Below are 21026 nucleotides of genomic sequence, written 5' to 3' on the forward strand. Positions count from 1 at the left end.
ACCCCACTAGTTCTGTTTCTCTGGAGAACCTTGACTGATACAATCAGGGCCACAGCTTCCGAGATGCCACCCAGCCTGGGCCACCCCCGCTCTGGAGCAGAACATTACCGTGGAGAGAAATCCTCTATGAGCACACAGCACCCTATGAAGGGTTCAGTGAAAAGCCATGTGTGCGAACAGGACACACTGCCCAACATCTATCTGGGGCACATAACTGCCTCCCAGGAAAACATGCTGCATTACTTATGACATTTTGATGAATTTTCACTTGTGCATTGTCATTCTAAACAAGCAAGAAGTGTGGAAGGGGTGTGGGGAGGTGAGTTTTATCATCTGGCTAAAAATAAAATCAAAATGATATATATAAAACTAGTTCTATAAGCCTCCTAGTGAGCAGACACTCCTAAATCCATGAAAACCTTTTGGAATGCAATCCTCCAGTTCTGCTGTGCACTCTTTTTCAGGAATACATGCACACACACAGGCACACATGCACACAAACACACACACAGCCAATTCCAAATATCAGCAATTTCTTTTTTGGGCCCCAACATTCATGGGGGCCATTGCATGTCCTGCAGGCAGGCGGCCAGGCTGGCATAGCCAAAGCAGACCCATGCCTGTCCCAGAGCAATGGACATGAAAGGCTCAGACCCCTCAGGCCACTCCCATCCCCCAGACGAACCACAGAAGCAGGTGATGGTCTCACGGGTCTCCAAGCAAAGTTCATTTGTATCTGTTAAAAAGCTTATGGATGAAATGCTTGTAAATAGGCTTTTCTTTTCCAGAATACTCTAAAATGAAAGAAATTCCCCAAGTCAATAAAATCAGTGAAAGAGCAACAGCTCAATTTCTATTAAAGTGAATAATAAAGTGGATAAAGACCAAGGTCAGGTGCTTCAAGGAGAAAACGCAAACAACTAATAAACCACAAACAAGCAATGGGGTCAGAGACCCATGACCTTCCCTTCTCCTGATCACATTGGTGAGGACTAAACACACTGGTAATGCTCCGGGGCGGGGAGGTGAGGGGGAAGAGAGACTCTTGTGAGCTTCGGGGGCACAGTGCTGTCCTGGCAGACAGCCCAGCCACTCTGGTCAAAATTAAAAATGCATACACCCTTTGACTCAAATATTTCCATTCTAAGACTCCTATTCAAATACTCACTGGAGTACACCAAGAAAAATTGTCATGGATGTGGCCGACTAGAGAGACACCCAAATTTCCACCATGGGGTAAGGGACACAGGGTACACTGTCCTCAGAGACTCGTGCACAGCTTCATGGTGCAATGCAGAGCACGTGCGTCAATGCCACAGTGCTGAGTGAAAAAAGTGAGTTGCAAAACCCTCTAAGGTGTGACCACATCTTTGGGAAACCACCATCTATATGCGTGTGTACATGTGTGTGCACACACATATGTGTGTATGTAAATGGCACAGAGAAGACCTCAGAAATGCAGCTGGCAGTGGCATATACCCTGGGCACGAGGAGGTCGCTTTTACTCTTTGCTTTCTTTCTTCATTTTCAAAACAATAAAAACGCCATTAAAATAAAGGAAAAGTTAGTCAGCATATCTGACTTCCTGTTCACACTAAAGATTCAACGGGTATTTTTGTAGAAAAGCTACTTAAAAGAAAAGGTTCCAGCAGCAGAGATAAAAACCCACATAAAAAGATAGAAGGCCCTTTCCTGTTTCCCCTCTGAGTCAATGCAAAATTATTTAACAAAGCAGCAAGTTTCCACCACACTCTCATTTCTATAACTTCCCACGAATGCAGAAAGCAGCCGCAGTTTCCATTTTCCTGCTGATAAAGCCTCGCTGAACTATATCCTGGAGAAGGTGAATGCCTGCCAGCCCCAGTCCACACCCCCTCCCTCTGCACCCAGCCACCAGGCCAGTCCCCACCCCACCAGGGCCACCCGCCTCCTTCCAGCCCCACTCAGTACTTCTCTTGCCTTCTCATGTGCTCCAGTAGCTTGCAAAGAACGTTGACTCAGAGCCTGTGAATGTGACATTATTTGGAAAAATATTTGCAGACATATCAATAATTCAGATCATGGAGTTAAGACGAGATCATCCTGGGTCACCTAGGTGGGCCCTAAATCCACTGGCAAAGGTCCTTATAAGAGATACATGGACGAGAGACACAAGGACGAAGGCCACGTGAAGATGGAGACATTTTGGAGTGATGTGGCCACAAGCCAAGGGACACGTGGAGCCAAGAGAAGCTGGAAGAGGCAGGAAGCGTCCTATCCTAGAGCTTTCAGAAGGAGCACAGCCCTGCCAACACCTTGATTTTGGACTCCTGGCCACCAGGACTAGGAGAAGATAAATTCCTGTTGTCTAAGCCACCCATTTTGTGAAGCTTTCTTATGGTGACCCTAGGAAACATGCATGCACACTGTGATTCTATGAAGTGTAAGCATGTTTTCCTTCACAGTCAGTTTATGGAAAAGGCAAAAGGCCTCCTTGCTACAAAGACAATGAAAAACCGCAGGATGAAATTCAAGTAATTACCATTACTGTACCCGTTATGGTTCCGACCCAGCACCTGTGTCCCGGGCTAACCCCACCTGACCCGCAGGCCCTGCCCGCTTCCTGGGGAGCCACCACTCTGTTCCAGCCACCACTAGAGTGTAACAAACCACCCTGGACTCAGTGGCCCAAGACACTTCCCCACGCTCAACGGTTCTGTGAGCCAGGAGTCCCAACGGGCCCCAGCAGGGACTCTTGTCTGTGCTCCAACGTCTGAGGCCCCGGCTGGAGTCCTGATGGCCAAGGGCTGCGATCACGTGATGGCCGATCCCCTCACACATCAGGGTCCTAGCAATGAGGGTGCAGAGACCAGGACTGCCCACTGCAGTCCCAGTGCTACGTGGCCTTTGGGGGTTGGGCTTCCTCACAGCATGGCAGCCGCAGGGCCACCAGACCCTTACTTGTCATCTCAGGGCTCCAAGATCCAAGCAGTCAAGAGGCCACCCACAGGGAAGACAGACACAGCAACTCAGCGACAGCAATGCTAACAGATTTACAGCCATGTGCTTTATTTAAACTGCCACAGCTTTTCTCCCTACTCAGCTTCGGCTGCTTCCTGCTGTTCTTGAGTTCCGACTCAGCATTCCCGACCTTAGAGACCTCAAGCCCAACCTTGGTGGTCAACACCCACCCGCAAGCTTCCCTCCCTGGTGGCACACATCCCCCGTCAGTGTGCCTATGTGCTGTCATCCAGCTGGAGGCACCACATCCTATGTGCTCTCCCTCCACATCCCCCTCCCCTCCTGCAAACACAGCGCCTGGGACACGCAGAGCACGTCACCTGCTCACCGAAGGCATGAACAGCAGCACGGCAGAGTGAGAGGGCACAGTGCAGGAGACAGAACTGTGGAACAGAGAAGGACCACCGTGTTACAATGACCAGGGAGGTTTCCACCCAGCCTTGCTGGGGAGAGGCAGAGGGTGGCAAGGAGAGACCCCAAGGGGCCAGATGGCAGCAGGGGCATCCTGAACGGAGAATAAAGGGACAAGAATGTTCACAAGCTACATTCATAACGGCCCAAGCCAGAAACCAAGCCAACAGCATCGCAGGCACATGAACTGTGGTGCACGGCCCCCATGGAATGGTGGACGGTGGGGAAGAAGAAAGAACCCTGGGTGTGCAGCAGGGCCCGAGGCCGGCCACACACAGGAGCTGAGGGACATCCATGGGTGTGCTCCAGAACCCAGTGTATGCAAAACCAAACCCAGCCAGAATGCACCTCTGTTGCAATCAGTGGGGACAGTACCCTCGGGGAGGAGTGTCGCAAGGGCCCAAGGGCTGCGGGGCTGCTGGTGCTCTGGGCACCACACAGCTGGGCTCCATCTGTGAGCAAAGCAAGGTCATGTGTGCATCACTGTGAAGTCTGCAAACATCTCACTGAAGAAGGAAGAAGGAAAATGGGAAGATGAAAACAGAAGCAGGGGCAGGCCGGACGGTTCTGCTGCTGCTTCTGTTTTGTTGGTGACCTTCCCTTGCATTTTAAGGTGGGAAAGGAAGAGAGGCCACACCGAGCTGGGCAAGGGAACCCACTGCCAAGCAGCCAGTGATGGGCGGCCATGAAAAGAGGGCAGCCAGAAGGCAGGTGGCCTTTCCCAGGTGGGACCTGACCCCGACAAGCTCACCCTGACCCTGGAATTCAGAGAGTGAGTGCCACTGTCTATCAGCTGCTGCTGTTTGGGCTGCTCTCCTGGAGAGAAGGTGCCCCAGGACAGGAGGGCCGGCCCAGAGCCACACAGAGGTCACTGTGCTGGGCAGAAGACAACTGTGACACCACAGCCTTAGGAGCACACTTCTTTCCAACAGACCCATCCTCCTTCAGCTCTCAACAGACAGGCATTGCACAAAGTGCAAAGAGAAGCACAGGCCAGGCTGGTACAAGCACCCTGCTGGCTCTGGTTGCTCCGGGAAGTGCCCAGCCATTCTCAGCCGGTGCAGCTAACAGCTGCTGCCAAGCTCATGAAAATCACCCTGGTGGCAGAAGCCACGCCACTGCTCCCCAAGCCCCCAGCCAGCGGTCTGCAGAGTCTGACACCTGATGTGGTTAACAAAAGGGGCTGTGTTTGGACTAAGTGTTTTCCTGTCTTTAGGGACTGCAACAGAAATGCTAGTCAAGGCCTGAAAATAGTCCTGATATAAAACATCTCAGCAGAAGTCTGGGCCTTGGGAAAGGGCTGGTGTGCACACATGCTGCTTCCTCTCCCAGGGAGAGAGGAAAGCGAGTGCGTCCTGGGTCTCGCTTGTTTTTGAAGCGGACGTCTGTCCCTTCTGCTCACTGTAAGTGGTACCTTCTTCCCCAGACAGAAAGTCCATGCCCACCGGTTCAGGAGGCTTCAGAGCCATCAGTACAGACCAGAGAGGACCTGCATCTCCAGACCCTAAGCACTGAGCATCTATTTTAAAAACTGTGTTCCCACCCCCTCCCCAGTTTGCCAGGGAAAACCAAGCCCTGCTCCCTTGGTGGTCTTGTCCGTCAAGTGGGAAGGGACATAAACATAACGGAGGCCGCCCTGCTTCCAGGGAGGCCCGAGGGATCTCACATTTGAAACCCAAGCCACTCCGTCAGCCTTCAAAGACCCCGCCAAGGATCCACTTCTGTGGATCAGGAGCTCTGCTCTGACCCAGTTTCCTGGCACCCGTGTGTGGCCCCATGGCAGCTGTTGCAGAGGCGGGGGCACCTCCTCTACTCCAGGCTCCAACCTGCACTCAGCCCCAGACTCACAGAAACCAAGGATGAGGGCACCATAGCCACTGGTTGATGTGGGAAATAAAATAATATGTAGCCTGCACATTTGGCTTAATGCCAAAATTTTAAAATGTCCATGCAGCCACACGTAGGGCCAGATGACAAAATGGGGTTTCATATTTTTCCATGTGGGGGTGAAAACAGTTTTCAATACAATGCAACTAAACAAAATATCAGAGAGCATTGTACGTGGTCAGGGGTGAGTGCCATGCTGAGGAAAACTTTGGTTTTAGCGGGGCATGCGTGTGTGTGCACGCACGCATGTATGCACGTGTGCACACACACGTATGCAAGTATGCTGCCTCACAGTACAAATACATGTCTTACCGTGAGCCGCCCTCAGGGTCTGAAAGCAACCAGGCTCCCTGATTGCCATGAGGTTTTAATATTCTAATAAAATGTTTTCAGCAACGTTAGACAAGCACCGAAACCTCTCTGAAGCTTGGTTTTAAATATGACACTGAATTCCATGTGCATCCCGGTGCAAAGTCTGCCAAGACTTTCACTTGTCACCTCATTTTGTAATCCCACAGTCCCCAGGAACCGGTGCTGCCAACCCCACTCACGAACGGATCAGGCCTTGCTGAGGCCACACACACCACACACAGGGCCTAGGCAGGACCTCGCGGCCAACCCCATGCCGACCGTCAGAATGGGCTCTCGCTGGAGCCGGGCTTGGAGGAGAGTGGCGGGCCCACCCCTTGTGCGTGGTTCAGGGCAGCTACGCACTCCCACCCAAGCAGCTACTCTCTCCCTGTCTGGAGAGGCCGGCGTGGCTGGTCTGTTTCCCACAGTATGTTTTTCATTTAAAAGTACAACAAACAGAACTCCCACCTGCTTTTTAAACAAGGCAGGTATAAGAAGTCTAAGAAAAGCGTGTCAGACTCGCAAGGCATATGTGTGTGTACCCACACATGTGATATGAAGTTGTGTTTTTCCATTTTTCTTTGTATTTTTCCTTTATTGCTGCAGAAAACTGGAGACATGCAGACAAGCACCAAGGAGGAAACAAAAGCCACATCATCAACTAACCATGTGACTCCTGTTCTGGACACAGTCTATCCAGTGCTTTCTAGACAAATTATAGGTCCTCGCTGTACGTACTGCTTTAGGAATGGTTCTCAGCACCTGATGTGATATGTTGATCCCCCATCAAATTAGTCATATTTTACACTACTATTTTTAGAGATGGGCTAGCCTAACTGTATCTCCTCATCCCTGACCATCTGTCAGGGGCTTTCAGCTGGTATCTGGGTTTTCTGTTTATCAATACCCGGCACCCTTTCTAATAAATGATTCTTTACATCCATGATTCCTTAGGATAAACTTCTAGACACTGAACCGCCATGGCCGAGGGTACACACATCTTTAAAATTTTTCAAATACCTCGACCAATGGCCACCCCTCGGTGAGTGCATTAGGAGCTGTGTATGCAGAGTGCACCTCCCTGAAGGCTTCAGGCCCCCGCCCCCTTGCTCACATCTTGGTCCCACCACCTCTTGGCTGAGTGACCCCGTGCATAAATTTCTTATTCTCTCCATTCTCAACGTCCTCACTTGTAAAAGAGGGAAGAACTGTCCTGACAGGGCTGATAGGGCTGTGGTCAGGATTCCATGAGACAGGTATAGAAGGCATTTGGCAGGTCATTTACCATAAATATCACTAGGTCACCCTTTCCCATAACAGCCTCCCTGTCTCCAAACTCGCCTTTCCAACTCATAAGCCAGAGGTGCCAGAGTCACCTCTAACCAGGGATCTGATCGCATTAGTTACTGCTCAAACCCTTGGACAATTAGGCAGAGTGAAAGAAGCTGGACTCAAAGGCTGCTCACTGTATGACTCCACTTATACAACATTCTGGAAGAGTCTATAAGGACGGAAAACAGATCTGTGAATGCTGGGGCAGGGAGGTGGGGGAAGGACCTGACTCCAGAGAGACACAAGGAAATCTGTGGAATTATGGAAGTTTTCCATATTTCCATTTGGTGGTCGTTACATGACTATGTTTTGAAACTCATAGAACAGGACATTAAAATGGGTGAACTTTCCTGATCACAAATTGTACCTCAGGAGATCTCACTTAAAAACAAACAACAACCCTGCAGAGAAGGAAGTCTAAGCCGCGTGGTCTGGTGTTCCAGGCCTTGTCTCCTGGCCAGCTGCTTTCCTTCCCATTTCTTGCTTACTCCAAGATCTGGCACATACAGAATGCCCTCTGCACCTGCAGGCCCAACCAGGGTCCACACCAAACCTAAAGCCCCGGCCAAGGCTGCTGGCCTGCTGTTCTCCAAACAAACCCTGTGTTCAGACTCCAGGACCCAAATCCTCCTCTGCTCTCTCAGATCCTCCTTCTCCCGCTTCTGGGAGGCCTGCCTGGACTACCAGTAAGTAAAGATTAATCCCTCCTTCCTCTGCGTCAAAGGTTCTCAATTCTGGCTGCACAAGAATTACCTGAGCAGTTGTCAAAACCATGGATCCATGCCCTCCCTCCCACCCCAAAAGATTCTGATGTAACTGGGCAGGTGTGGGGACAGACACTGGGGTTTTGTTTCACTCTGTTTTTTTTTTTTTTTTCTTAAAGAATCCCAGGCTCAGAAATGAAAGAGGGAACATCATGCAAATCCAGAGACGTTAAAAGGATAATAAAGGAATATTATAAACAATTTTATGCCAACAACTTTGACAACTTAGGAGAAACGAGCAGATTCCTTGAAACACACAAATCACCAGGACTGACTCAAAAAGAAATAGAGGGACTTCCCTGGGGGCGCAATGGTTAAGAATCCACCTGTCGATGCAGGAGACACGGATTCGAGCCCTCGTCCGGGAATATCCCACATGCTGCGGAGCAACTAAGCCTATGCACCACAACTACTGAGCCCACGTGCCACAACTACTGAAGCTCCTAGAGCCCGTGCTCCACAACAAGAGAAGCCACCGCAACGAGAAGACCGCGCGACGGAGAGTAGCCCCCACTCGCCTGCAGCAATGAAGATCCAACACAGCCAAAAATAAATAAATAAATTTATAAAAAAGAAGAATTAGAAAGTCTTAATAGCCCTATATCAATAAACTGAATTCATAATTAAAAACCCTCCCCATAAAGAAAATCCAGGATAGCTTCACTAATAAATTCGATCAAATATTTAAGGAAGAAACAATGCCAATCCTACACAAACTCTTTTTTTAAAATAAATTTATTTATTTTATTTATTTATTATTTTTGGCCGCATTGGGTCTTCACTGCTGCGCGCGGGCTTTCTCTAGTTGCGGCAAGCAGGCGCTACTCTTCATTGCGGTGCACGGGCTTCTCATTGCAGTGGCTTCTCCTGTGGCGGAGCATGGGCTCTAGGCGCGCGGGCTTCAGTAGTTGTGGCACACGGGCTTCAGTAGTTGTGGTTCGCGAGCTGTAGAGCGCAGGCTCAGTAGCTGTGGCGCATGGGCTTAGCTGCTCCGCGGCATGTAGGATCTTCCCGGACCAGGGCTCGAACCCGTGTCTCCTGCATTGACAGGCGGATTCTTAACCACTGCACCACCAGGAAAGCCCACAAACTCTTAAAATAATAATAAATGAAGAGGGAACACTTCCCAAATCATTGTGTGGGGCCAACATTACCCTGATACAGAAACCAGACAGAGGTGTTACAGGAAAAGAATACAATATCCCTCATGAATATAGTTATAAGTAAACCTTAACAGAATTGTAGCAAATTGAATACAGCAATACATAAAAAGGATTATACATCATGACCAATTGGGGTTTGTGCCAGGAGTGCAAGGTTGTTTAACATTCAAAAATTAACTCATGTAATTCAGCATATTTAATAAGAAAAAAAGAGGAAAAACCATATGATTATCTGAACAGATACAGAAAAAAAGCATATAACAAAATTCAACATCCACTCCTGATAAAAACTCCACGCAAACTAGAAAACCTCCTTAACCTCAAAATAAAAAGGCATTGGACTTCCCTGGTGGCGCAGTGGTTAAGAATCCACCTGCCAATGCAGGGGACACAGGCTTGAGCCCTGGTCCAGAAAGATCCCACATGCCGCAGAGCAACTAAGCCCATGTGCCACAACTACTGAGCCCGCCTGCCACAACTACTGAAGCCCGTGCACCTAGAGCCCGTGCTCCACAACAAGAGAAGCCACCGCAATGAGAAAACCACACACCACAACGAAGAATAGCCCCCGCTGGCCGCAACTAGAGAAAGCCCGCATGCAGTAATGAAGACCCAACACAGCCATAAATAAATAAATAAATAAAAAGAAAAGGCATCTATATAAAATCTTCACCTAACATCATATTTAATGAAAAGACAAGTTCTTTCTTCCTAAGATTGGGAACAGGTAAGAATGCCCACTGTCACCACTTCTGTTAAACATCCTAGACAATGGAATAAAAGAAAAAGAAATAAAAAGCATTTTAACTGGAAAGACAGAAGTAAAATGGTCCCTATTTGTAACTGTCATTATCTTTGTGCAAAAATCTTGAAGGACTACAGAAAAGCTACTCAAACAAATAAGTAAATTTAGAAAGGTGACAGAATAAACAATATAAAAATCCATTGTATTTCTTTATAGTATAATAAACAATTAGAAAATAAAAAATGTTTAAATCCACTTATAACATTCAAAACCATAAAATACTTATGAATAAATTTGATTAAATATGTATAAGACCTACAGTGACTACTACAAATCACTGCTGAGAAAAATGAAGAAAGGCAAACACAGACGGAAAGGTAGTCCATGATCGCTGACTGAGGCTCAATATTGTTAAAATTTCTACATTACCCAAGTTGATCTAAGGAGTTAATGCAACCCCGGTCAAAATCGAAGCAGGCTTTTTTGTAGAAGGACTGGTAAGCTGATTTTAAATTTATATGGAAATGCAAAGGCTAGACAACACAATTTTGAAAAGGAAGTACAATTGGAAGTCTCACTATCTGACTTCAGGAATTACTATACAGCAAGTCATGAATACAGAGTGGTTCTAGGGTCAATGGTGAATAAGCCAAAACAGACCAGAATTGAGCCTGAAACAAAGTCACACAGATTCTCAATTACTTTTCAAACATGATGCCAATAATTCTGTGGAGAAAGGACAGTTTCTTTAACAAATGGCACTGGGACAACTGGCTATCCACACTCAAAACAATAAACCTCTATTCTTAGCTCTTTCCAGTTAACAGGTAACTCAATATAGATAACAGATCTAAACATAAAGGCTAAAACCATAATGTTTTCAGAAGAAAACACAGGAGAAAATCTTTATGGGCGAGGCAAAGTTTCTTATATAGGACACAAAAAGCCTCTACTAAAAATAATTGATATAACTGGACTTAAAACTAAAAATGTATGCCCTTTGAGAGCTACCATTTTTTAATATTTATTTACTTATTTAATTTTTGGCTGCGTCGGGTCTTAGTTGCAATGTGCAGGATCTTTCGTTGCAGCATGCGGGCCTCTCTCTAGTGGTATTGCGGGCTCCAGAGTGTGTGGGCTCTGTAGCTGTGGCACGTGGGCTTAGCTGCCCCACAGCATGTGGGATCTTACCTCCCTGACCAGGGATAGAACCTGTGTCCCCTGCATTGGAAGGCGGATTCTTAACCACTGGACCACCAGGGAAGTCCCGAGGAGATATCGTTAATAAAGTAAAAAGGTAAGCCACAGACTGAGAGAAAGTATTTGCAATACAAATATCTAACAAAGAACTTGAATCCAGAATATGTAAAGAACTCTTAGAACTCAAATATATGAAGACAAATAACCCAATTTAAAAGCCAGCAGATTTGGGGCCTCCCTGGTGGCACAGTGGTTGAGAATCTGCCTGCCAATGCAGGGGACGCGGGTTTGAGCTCTGGTCTGGGAAGATCCCACATGCCGCGGAGCAACTGGGCCCGTGAGCCATGGCTGCTGAGCCTGCACGTCTGGAGCTTGTGCTCCACAACAAGAGAGGCCGCGATAGTCAGAGGCCCACGCACCGCGATGAAGAGTGGCCCCCGCTTGCCACAACTAGAGAAAGCCCTCGCACAGAAACAAAGACCCAACACAGCCATAAATTAATTAATTAATTAAAAAAAAAAAAACAAAACAGCCCCTGTTTCTACATCATAGCCCGCCAGGCCTTTCAACTAAGAGTCTGGTAGGTAGTTAGTTAATCTGGTAAGTTAGTTGGTTTCAACTAAGAGTCAGGGTAAGTCCTGAGCATCTCTTTAGAAAAAAAAAAAAGTCAGCAGATTTGAACAAAACCGTAAAATAATAAATACAAATAGCTACTAAATACAGGAAAAGATACTCAACTAGAATGTCCATGATCCAGCACAACAACTCCCACTAGAATAGCTAAAATTAAAAAGACTGACAACAGCAAGTGTTGGCAAGGATGTGAAATAACTGTGCTCGCACATTAGCAGTAGGGATGTAAAATGATACAGCCACTTTGGAAAACGGTTTGCCAGTTTCTTATGAAGTTAAAGATACACTTACCACGCAACCCCACAATTCTACTGTTAAGTAGTTACTCAAGAGATATGAAAACACCTGTCTGCACCCAGATGTGCATACGAATGAACATAGCATTTTTTATTTTATTTATTTATTTTTTTTTGCGGTACGCGGGCCTCTCACGGCTGTGGCCTCTCCCGTTGCGGAGCACAGGCTCCGGAAGCGCAGGCTCAGGGCCATGGCTCACGGGCCCAGCCGCTCCGCGGCATGTGGGATCTTCCCGGCCCGAGGCACAAACCCGCGTCCCCTGCATCGGCAGGCGGACTCCCAACCACTGCGCCACCAGGGAAGCCCTATATCTTTTTTATAGTGGTAAAATACACATAACATAAAATTTACTACTTTAACCATTTTAAAGGGTATGCAACCATCACCACTATCCAGTTCCAGAGCATTTTCATCAGCTCCAAAGGAAAGCCTGTACATATTAAGCAGTCGCTCCCATTCTCCCCTGCCCCAGGCCCTGGCAACCACTAATCTGCTTTCTGACTCTGTAGATTTGCCTATTCTGGATATTTTGTATAAATGGAATCATGCAACATGTGCACTTTTACGTCTGACTATTTTTACTTAGCATAATGTTTTCAAGGGTCATCCATGTTGCAGCACGTGTCAGTACTTCATTCATTTTCCAGCTAAGTAATATTCCATTGTCTGGAGGGACCACATTTATTTATTCATTCATCCACTAATAGGCATTTGGGTTGGTTCCCAAATTGTGAACAGTGCTGCTATGAACAGTGGTAAACAAGTTTTTGTTTGAATATCTATTTTCAATTCTTTTGGGTATTTACCCAGGAGTAGAATTGCTGGGTCATATGACAGTTCTATATTTAACTTTTGGAGGAATCTCTGTTTTCCAAAGTTGCTCTACCATTTTACATTCTCAAAGCAATGTATGAAATTTATAATTTCTCCATATGCTCACCGACACTAATTATTTCCCTTTTTTTTTGATAAAAACCATTCTGGTGAGACGGAAGTGGTATCTCACTGAGGTTTGGATTTGCACTTCCCTAGTGACTAATGACGCTGAGCATCTTTTCATGTGCTTATTTGTCATTTGTCTACCTTCTTTGGAGATATAATACATTCGCTCATGTTTCAACTGGTTGTTTTTCCTTTTGTGTTGAGTTGTAGCTCACAGCACTTTTATTCACAACAACCTCGAACAGGAAGCAATCCAAACATCCACCAACAGGTGAATTAACTAATAAACCATGGTACACCCATGTGTACCAAATTTCACAAACATGCCAAGGGAAAGAAGCTAGACACAGAGTCTACTATACATGCTTCCATTTTGAAACTCTTAAAGAAACAAATCTCACAATAGTCTAATTTCAGCAGATCAGTGATTGCTTGGGTGGAGGGCTGATTGCAAAGAGGCAACAGGAAATTTGGGGAGGGCTCACAAGCTAAACAATCTCTGTTGCAACTGCTCAACTCCAGCTGACAGTGGCCAGGGATGGTGTGGGTGCATGAATGTGTGAGGTGCACTTGACCTGCAGGCCAGAGTTCACCCACTCCTGGCGGTTGCATAACTGTGTACCTTTGTCAAAACTCACTGAACAGGGTACTTAAAACAGTACCTTTTACTGTACGTAAATTATGCCTCAATAATACTGGTTAACGAAACATTGTTTCTACAGGCAAACACCCCAAGTCTAATGGACATCCAGAGTAAGGCCCACAGCCCTGCCTCTGTCCTCCTGTCTGCCCTCCAGAGTTCAGCCCACAAGGGCAGGCTGTGCTTAGCCCAGCCTTGGGTGGCCTATTAAAACCAGAGCTTCTGATTCAGGGGGTCTGGGGTAGAGGTGAAAACCTGCACTTGTGGCAAGTTCAGGGGATGTGATGCCGCTGGCATAGGAACCACTCCTGCAGATGGGTTCTCTCTCTCATTCACGTAGCGTTCAGTGGATATGGAATTAAGGCAGTGTTGCAGATAACACACAGGTCCTCGCTAGTGGATGGGGCCTATATATAGGAAATGCCAGGCTAACATCAGGAGGGAAATGCTCACATTCTGGCTGTGAGGACACAGCCCCACTTTCAGCCTCTGTTTCTGGCCAGGCCCATCAGGCCAGTGGACCTGGCCCCCCTTCGCCCTTCTCCTGCCCCGCACAGGTGTCCTCTCAGCCAGGAGGGCATCCACCCCTTGCCCAGGAGCCTAGCAAACTCAGCTCTCCAGACCTTCTGTGCTCACCACCCAAGAGCGCTCCATCGCCCCTGGGCACCCACTGCGGTACTCAGAGACTCTGCTGTCACAAGCTTCCATAACCATTCTCTGAGGCCCTGGCTCCTCTCCCCTGTCTGCATACCTCAGGGCCAAGCAGAGGGGCAGTGCACACTAGAGCCAATGAAAGTTTGCTTGTGGGGGAACAGCTGGCCTCCCATCTGTCCCTATCAGACGACTTGGGCAAGGGCCCCACCCCAGTTTCTTCATCACTCTTCCCCTCTACTCCGTCCTTCCCTTCAGGACAGAAACCTGAAACATAAGCCTCCTCTCAAATCCTTATGCCCATCAGCTCCTCCCCATTTGTCAGCGCCCCCTTCACAGCAAAATTCTCGAAAAAGTTACTGACTCCTGCTGTCCTGAGCTCTCCTTCTCCCCCTTTCCTGGCCCACCGCTCCCCTATACCTCTCATCAGGACACTGATAACCTCCATGTTGCTAAGGTCAATTCTCCAAGGATAATTCTCAGTCCTCGCCTAACTGGACTCCTTGGCCAGGCAGCCACTCCTCCCCATGAATGATCTGCCCATGGCCCTGGATGCCCCTGACACCTCTGGCTTTCTCCTGCCCTGATGGTACTCCTTCTTGGTCCCTTGACTTTGGACCTCTCCTCTCCTCCATCCATCCAACTCTCTTGCCATCTTGTGCTGACTTAGCTTTAAAAATCACACCTGTGTGCCGGCAGTAGCCAGGTTGATTGCCGGGCCCAGGCCACTCGCCCAAACTCCAGCCTCACTTGCCTGAAAAGCCCCTCACCACCAGCACATGGACAGCAACGGAGCTCACAGGTACTATCTGGAGAGCCAGCAACCCTCCCGAATTCCCCACAACTGCTCTGCCCACAGAGAGTCCATCTCAGGATGATGCTCACTCCATCCTTCAGGTTGCCTGAGCCAAGAATCTCGAGGTCACCTTGGACTCCTCTATTGCTCCAATCATCCTGTTGGCTCCATCTTCACAACATACCAGAATCTAGCCAAACCCACCACCTGTATGGGGCTGCTCCTGCGCTCCAGCCTCACCCGCCCCCTGGTCTTGCTACAGTGTGCTGGGATGTCCCCCTGGGTCACTCCTCACCTCCTCCATCAGCCCACCAAGCCACCTAATTTCAAATCTCAAACTCCCCCAAACTGCTGTCTTCTTTGAGCACCTGGACCCCACAATAGCACTATGGCCCCAATGCATGACATTCTGACTTATTTCTTCTCCTTAGCCTTCCATCACCCGCTACTTGACCATAAGTGCCAAGTTGGCAGAGCCTTCTGTCTCTTGGTTTCTTGCTGCAATTGGAGCTCAATAAACATTTGCTGGGGGAAATGGTGAGACTCCATGAAGTGGACAAATCTGCGAGTTGAAAGGGGGCTTAAAGGTATCTAATTCCTTCACCTCAAGAAAGATGAATGATGGGACCTCACCTACAAAGGACACAGACCTCCTGTGTGCCCTGAATGCCCAGACAGCACAGCTCTACTTGGGCAGGATCCCTAAGGCCTCTGGGAAGCACTAAGATGCAAGGAACACATCTGATCTCAATGGGAAAATGGGCTGTGTATTTACAGCCCGTTCTGATGGCAGGCGGCTCACGGCCACACAGACAAGACCCCAGGCTCAGAGCAGAGCCACCCTGCTGCAGGCCTGGCTGTGCCCTCCCACAGCCACGGAAAATACTAGTAAACAACAACAACAAACAAAACTCCCAAACACACGGTGAGAACAAAGTGGGGTCCAGCTGAGGCCCTTATTCAGGGCAGGCCCCCGGGAACGTAGTGTCCTTGCAAACAAAATCAAAACACGCATTAGAGCCAAACAACACCCAAATGCTAGATCAAAGCAGATTATATTCTGGTGCTTAAGCAACTCAAATTTCTTGCACTAGGACAGGAAAATAGAAAAAAAAAAAACAACTTAGGATCCCAGAAAACTTGTACTTTTTTACTTTGTGGATATACGATTTTTATGCTTTTTTGTTGGTATAAGATTAAAGTGACTTAACATACCCTCTACTAAAAGAAAAAACAGCAACTGCTAAAAATGTGTGGGACAGCCCCACAGTGGCAGGTCATCCAACTAGCAGTGGAAATCCACCCACGAAGGCCCTGGACCATCTTTGCTTTTGTTTCTGGGCCAAGTCCCATGGAAGGGAAGGTGGTTCTCCATTTAAAACAGGACTATCGTGGGTCTGAGCTGAGGGCTTTCCCCATCCCACGGCCCAGGACCAAGATGGTCCCTCAGCTTACTGCCCCCATTGAGAGATGAAGTTGCTGTTTAATTTTCAGGGTTTGGGTCTTGTCTCCGCTATTGCTGAGGTCAGGGTATCAATGTCTCTTTTTCATGGCCCACAGATCACATACTCAGAGCATCAGTGACTATCGATTCATTGAATGCCTCATTTAAGCCACATCATCCGTTATTAAGTTGTGTAGGAACATGAATTCCTACAAGTCAAATCCATTTAGAATTTAGATTTAGAAATTTAATATTTAAAATAGGCTATTCTATTCCTTAATGGAGACCCCTTCTTAAAAATACATTTTATCATTACAAAAATAATCTCTCTGTAAAAGAAACAAACCACACAGAAGTACATGGGGTTGAAAGGACAGGCTCCCCTTGCTCCTCCCACCCTCCCCCTTCTCAGCCCTCCCTCAACACACAAGCACACACACTCACATGCACACACACATCCTCCCCTCCCACCCCTGTTGCTAGCTGGACAGTCACTCTTGCTTGGAGCTATGTCCTTAGAGCCTGGAGCAGTGCCTGTCCCACTCATCCACAGTGGCACTCCATCATCATCTGTTCAATACACAGCGTCTGTCCTTCCAGATGCTTCTACACCTCATTACCTACACATGCATAAAAGAAGTCATTCCATACAGTCTACACTAAGGAGCAGTGTTTTCACTTAATACACAGGCACTTCTTTTAAAGTAACCCTCAACTATTTCATGAAGTGAAGGATCCTATGGCATTCTGTGGGGGGGGGGGAATGGGATTCTTAGATTATTAACTTTTTTATGGTAAAGAATTTCAAAACTACACAGAAGTGGCCTGAACAGAATAATGAACTCTCAGGTATGGTCACCCAGAGCCAACAACCATCCAACCATGGACAATCCTGCCCCTCCACCACCCCACCCCACCCCCACCTGTGCTGAGATCTGAAACAGATCTCAAATGCTGTATCATTTCCTCTGAAAATAACTCCAGTATCTATCATTAAAGGCTAAAGATTGCTTCAACGTAACCTCAATGCTGTTTCTAAGGAATATAATTATCCTTTAAAATCATCATTCACTCAACAAATGTCCAACTGTCTCATAAATACCATAATTTTTGAAAGGAGTGATTCTTGGGTCAAGAATCACTTTCACGCAGTCTCTACTTTCATAGACAGCATCTTGAGACTATCACAGCAAATAAGGGACCCTGTCCCACTGGAGGATCACAGGGCACGCTGGAAGGCAGTTATGGGGGAACGACACCTGGGCTGCTGTGATGCCTGGCCCAGGTACTACTACCCTGCCAGGTAAACGTTCATGCACTCGGGAAGGGTCAGGCAGCTGGAAAGTGAGCCACTCCAAGGAATTGGGATGAGCCAATTTCCCTATCCCAAAGGTGGTCACCTTAGTTGACGTACCGAAAAACACCATCCCAGCTCCAGGCGAGGCCCACTTACACACTGTCTCCACTTGACTGAATCAAGTTATTTCCTCTTAATAAACCTCCACTTCCCCACATCACCTCTTGACAGCAGGCAGACTGAAATGGCCATGAGTTGTGCTGAGTGAGTCTCCAGTGCAGAGGAGCCTGCCCAACCAGCCTGCTCTTGGGTGATGCCCCGACACATCCTCAAGTGGCCACGGGCCCCAGTGGCATGGGTGGAGCTGGGGAAGCTGCACCTGCCAAGCCCCAGGAAGGACGGTAGTCTTTCTTCCAGCAACCACCCTCAACAGTCAACTGATGGCAAGTTCATTTGTATATTTTTACATGGCCAGCTTCACCCCACAGCACCCTGCAGGCCTGGACAGTTAACTGGCCGCTGCTATCACTCTCAGAAGAGCCTGGGGATGGGGGACTGGGGGCACTGGGAAGCACTACCTGCCACATCACCTTCCTAGGAGTTCTTTTGATCAAACAAATTCTTAGCATGAGGGGAAGGTTGCTGTTAATTATGGAACAATCAGAAAGCCAATTCATTTACACAGCAGCAGGGGCCTAACCCAGGGACACTGGGGACTCCTGCTGGTGGGGAGGGAACATGGGTCCAAACTGCCAACCCAAGAGCTCTGGCCCCAGGCTCATCAGACAGAACAAGGGGTTAGGAAGAGGCTCCTGGCCACCATCCCGGCCGAACCCCCCCTCCCCAGACCAGAAATGGAACCCAGAGGGAGGGGAGGGAAGCCTGGGCCTGTCCATGCTCGGTGTGGGAGAGGCAGGCTCCCTCTAGAAGCACAGAGGACCAGCAAGAAAACCATTGATCTCTGCAACACATTATTGATTTTGCTATGTGCTGGCACCAGTGGATGGTCCTCCCCCCTCACACAGAGCCAGCCATTAGTGTGCACTCCCAAGCACTGGCCTAGACATCCCTGCCTGGTGTGGGGAAGGCACTTGAGATGAAACCCGCCTTGGCTGACCCACAGGGAACAGACCACGAGTGAATCATTAAGGAGTCATTAAGGTCATCTCCCTGCCCCCAGACCCACTGGACAGCTGTGTGGTGTGGCGTTGCCCCCTACTCCTGAGCCGGGGTGGATGCACCATCTGCCGGGACCCTGAGCAAGCCTGCCAGAGCACCCCGGTGACCAGTGGAGGGTCTCTGAAAGGTTGCATTTTCCAACAATCAAAGGGAGCCAGTTCCCATGTCAGCTCGGGGTCCTGTAACACGGTGAAAGAGTGGAACTGGGCAGGGCTGCCTCTCAGTGCCAGCAATTAGTTTTTATTTCTTTATTTGGTTTACCTGCTGGTTGTATTACAAACACTTTTTTGTTCAATCTGAAGGTCCAGCCTCTTGGGGGGGACAGTCCTTGTCCACAGAAATACCCCAGCGTGTCCCTCACCATCCCCTCATTCTTGTAGGTTTTATCCCTGGTGCCTGGAGTACTCAGAGCAGGCCTGCTTTATTCTTCTTTATTCTTGCAGACGTTATGCACAGACAGCAACGGTTCAAGTGACAATCGGGGCATTATCTCTACCAGAATCCTGGCCTCAGCACTGGCCGAGGCAGTCTGTTTCTGGGACACAGTAAACATTCCCAAATAACGGCCCCCAGGCAGCCAGAAGGCAGGCCGCAGGCCTGGGGCAGATATGAGGTGACAGGTCACCGATGTCACTTTACCCCTTGGAAAGGAAACTTCCGCTCAGTGGCGCCTAGTGGATTTGAATAGACTCAGAACAGGCGAGCCAGGCACTTGGCCACAGTCACCAAGTCCTAGATGTGCTTAACATAAAGGGAGGTTTTCAAATCAAAAGCAGAACAACTTCGCATGGCAAACGCTCCAGAAAGCAGGTCCCTGCCCTTGACAATGAGGCCTAGGCCTCATTTTCGGTGAACTGCTCACCTCCAGACTCCCATGCACCCCACCTCCAATACTAAATCAAATAAACGAAGAGGATCACCACGACCCAACTCTCCTTTCCATGTTTGTATTGGCAAAACCCCAGTGGATTCAGCCTCCTGCAGCTCACCAAGCGGCTGCAACAGGTGCAGCCCTGAGCTAAGGCTGATGATTCTCCTTGGCTGTTCTAGAATCACGCAGCCAAAACCCTAAAGGAAGCCGAGGCCTGCAGCATTCATCACCAGGGCCCCGACCTGCCCCACCTGTCTGAGTGCGCGGCTCCGGGTCCAGCGCCCGGGATCCGCGGCCTCGGAGACAGAAATAGAAGCCGCGGGGCCTGGCCAGGCCCGAATGGCCAGAGTGGGGCGGGGGCCGGTGGACAGGATCGGCGGGCCTGGCCGAACGCACCGCCCCCGCCCCTGGGCAGGGTTGGCCACGCGCCCCGAGCCCCCAGCGCCGCCCCAAAGCCGCCGAGCCACCTGCGCGCCGGGGCAGGGAGGGAGCCGAGCAGGGGAGGGGTCCTGGGGGTCCAGGGTGGAGACTCAGGGAAGGGTCCGGGGAGGAGTCAGGGAGCTCCGGGAACGGGACTCCGTGAGGGTCCGGGGGTCCGGGGAGGAGTCACGGGGCTTCGGGTCGGGGGCTCCGGGAGGGCTCTGGGGACCGGCCCGGGGAGGGTCTCGCCGCCCCCACGCACCTGCCCGGCCCGCGCCCTCCCTCTGCCCGCCGGCCCTTACCTGGCGCGGTGCGTCCTGGCCGCGCGGACCAGAGGTGCCCGGCCCAGAGAGCGCGGGCGTAGGAATGGCGGCGGCGGCGGCGGCGGCGGCGGAGGCGGCCGGCTCTCACGCCCGGCGCGTAGGGGCGGCGCGGCCAGGCTGCGCGGGGATGCTGCGGCGCGCGAGGGCGCGGAGGCCGGCGCGGGAGGGAGGGCATGGGGTGGTGCGCAGGCCCCTCCTCTGCTCCCCTCCTCCCCTTCCCGCCTCCTCTCTCGTCCCTCCCCCTCTCCCCTGCCTCCTCCTACTCCCCGCCCGGCTCTCCTCCCTCTTCCTCTCTACCCTAGCCTCTCCGTCCCTCCCCTTTTCCCTCCCCTTTCTTCACCTTCCTCTACTCCTCCCCGCCCTCCTCCCCCGCTGGCCCGTACCACCTCCCACCTCCACACTTTCCCTCTGTCCTCTTCCCTCCCCATCTCCCACCTTCGTCTCCTATCCCCCAGGCTCCCAGAGGCTAACCCCTGCCTTGGCCAGTTCGCTGCTGGGTCCAACACAGGTTATGGTGAAGTGCCCAGTTACCCCCTCCTCACCACCTGCTAATGGAGCAGCTTGCCCCATCTGGGAGCCTGACCTGACCCCACCCTTTCCAGGCCCTGCCAAATCTCCAAGGTTTCTCCCGCAGGGCCTGGTGCAGCTGTGTTGGGGACCTGCACACTGTGTGGACAAAG

General features: G+C 49.6%; 1 protein-coding gene across 1 annotated transcript in view; it reads right to left on the reverse strand.

Annotated features, from left to right (window-relative positions):
- The window catches only part of SEMA4D (semaphorin 4D), a 106402-nt gene extending 85907 nt beyond the window's left edge, over positions 1 to 20495 (reverse strand). The window contains exon 1 of the mRNA XM_032634078.1: positions 20326 to 20495. The gene's annotated coding sequence lies outside the window, so the exon portion shown is untranslated. The remainder of the gene's footprint in view (positions 1 to 20325) is intronic.
- Between the last annotated feature and the right edge of the window lie 531 nt (positions 20496 to 21026).

This window comes from Phocoena sinus, chromosome 6 (genome assembly GCF_008692025.1).
Source record: "Phocoena sinus isolate mPhoSin1 chromosome 6, mPhoSin1.pri, whole genome shotgun sequence".
NCBI lineage: Eukaryota > Metazoa > Chordata > Mammalia > Artiodactyla > Phocoenidae > Phocoena > Phocoena sinus.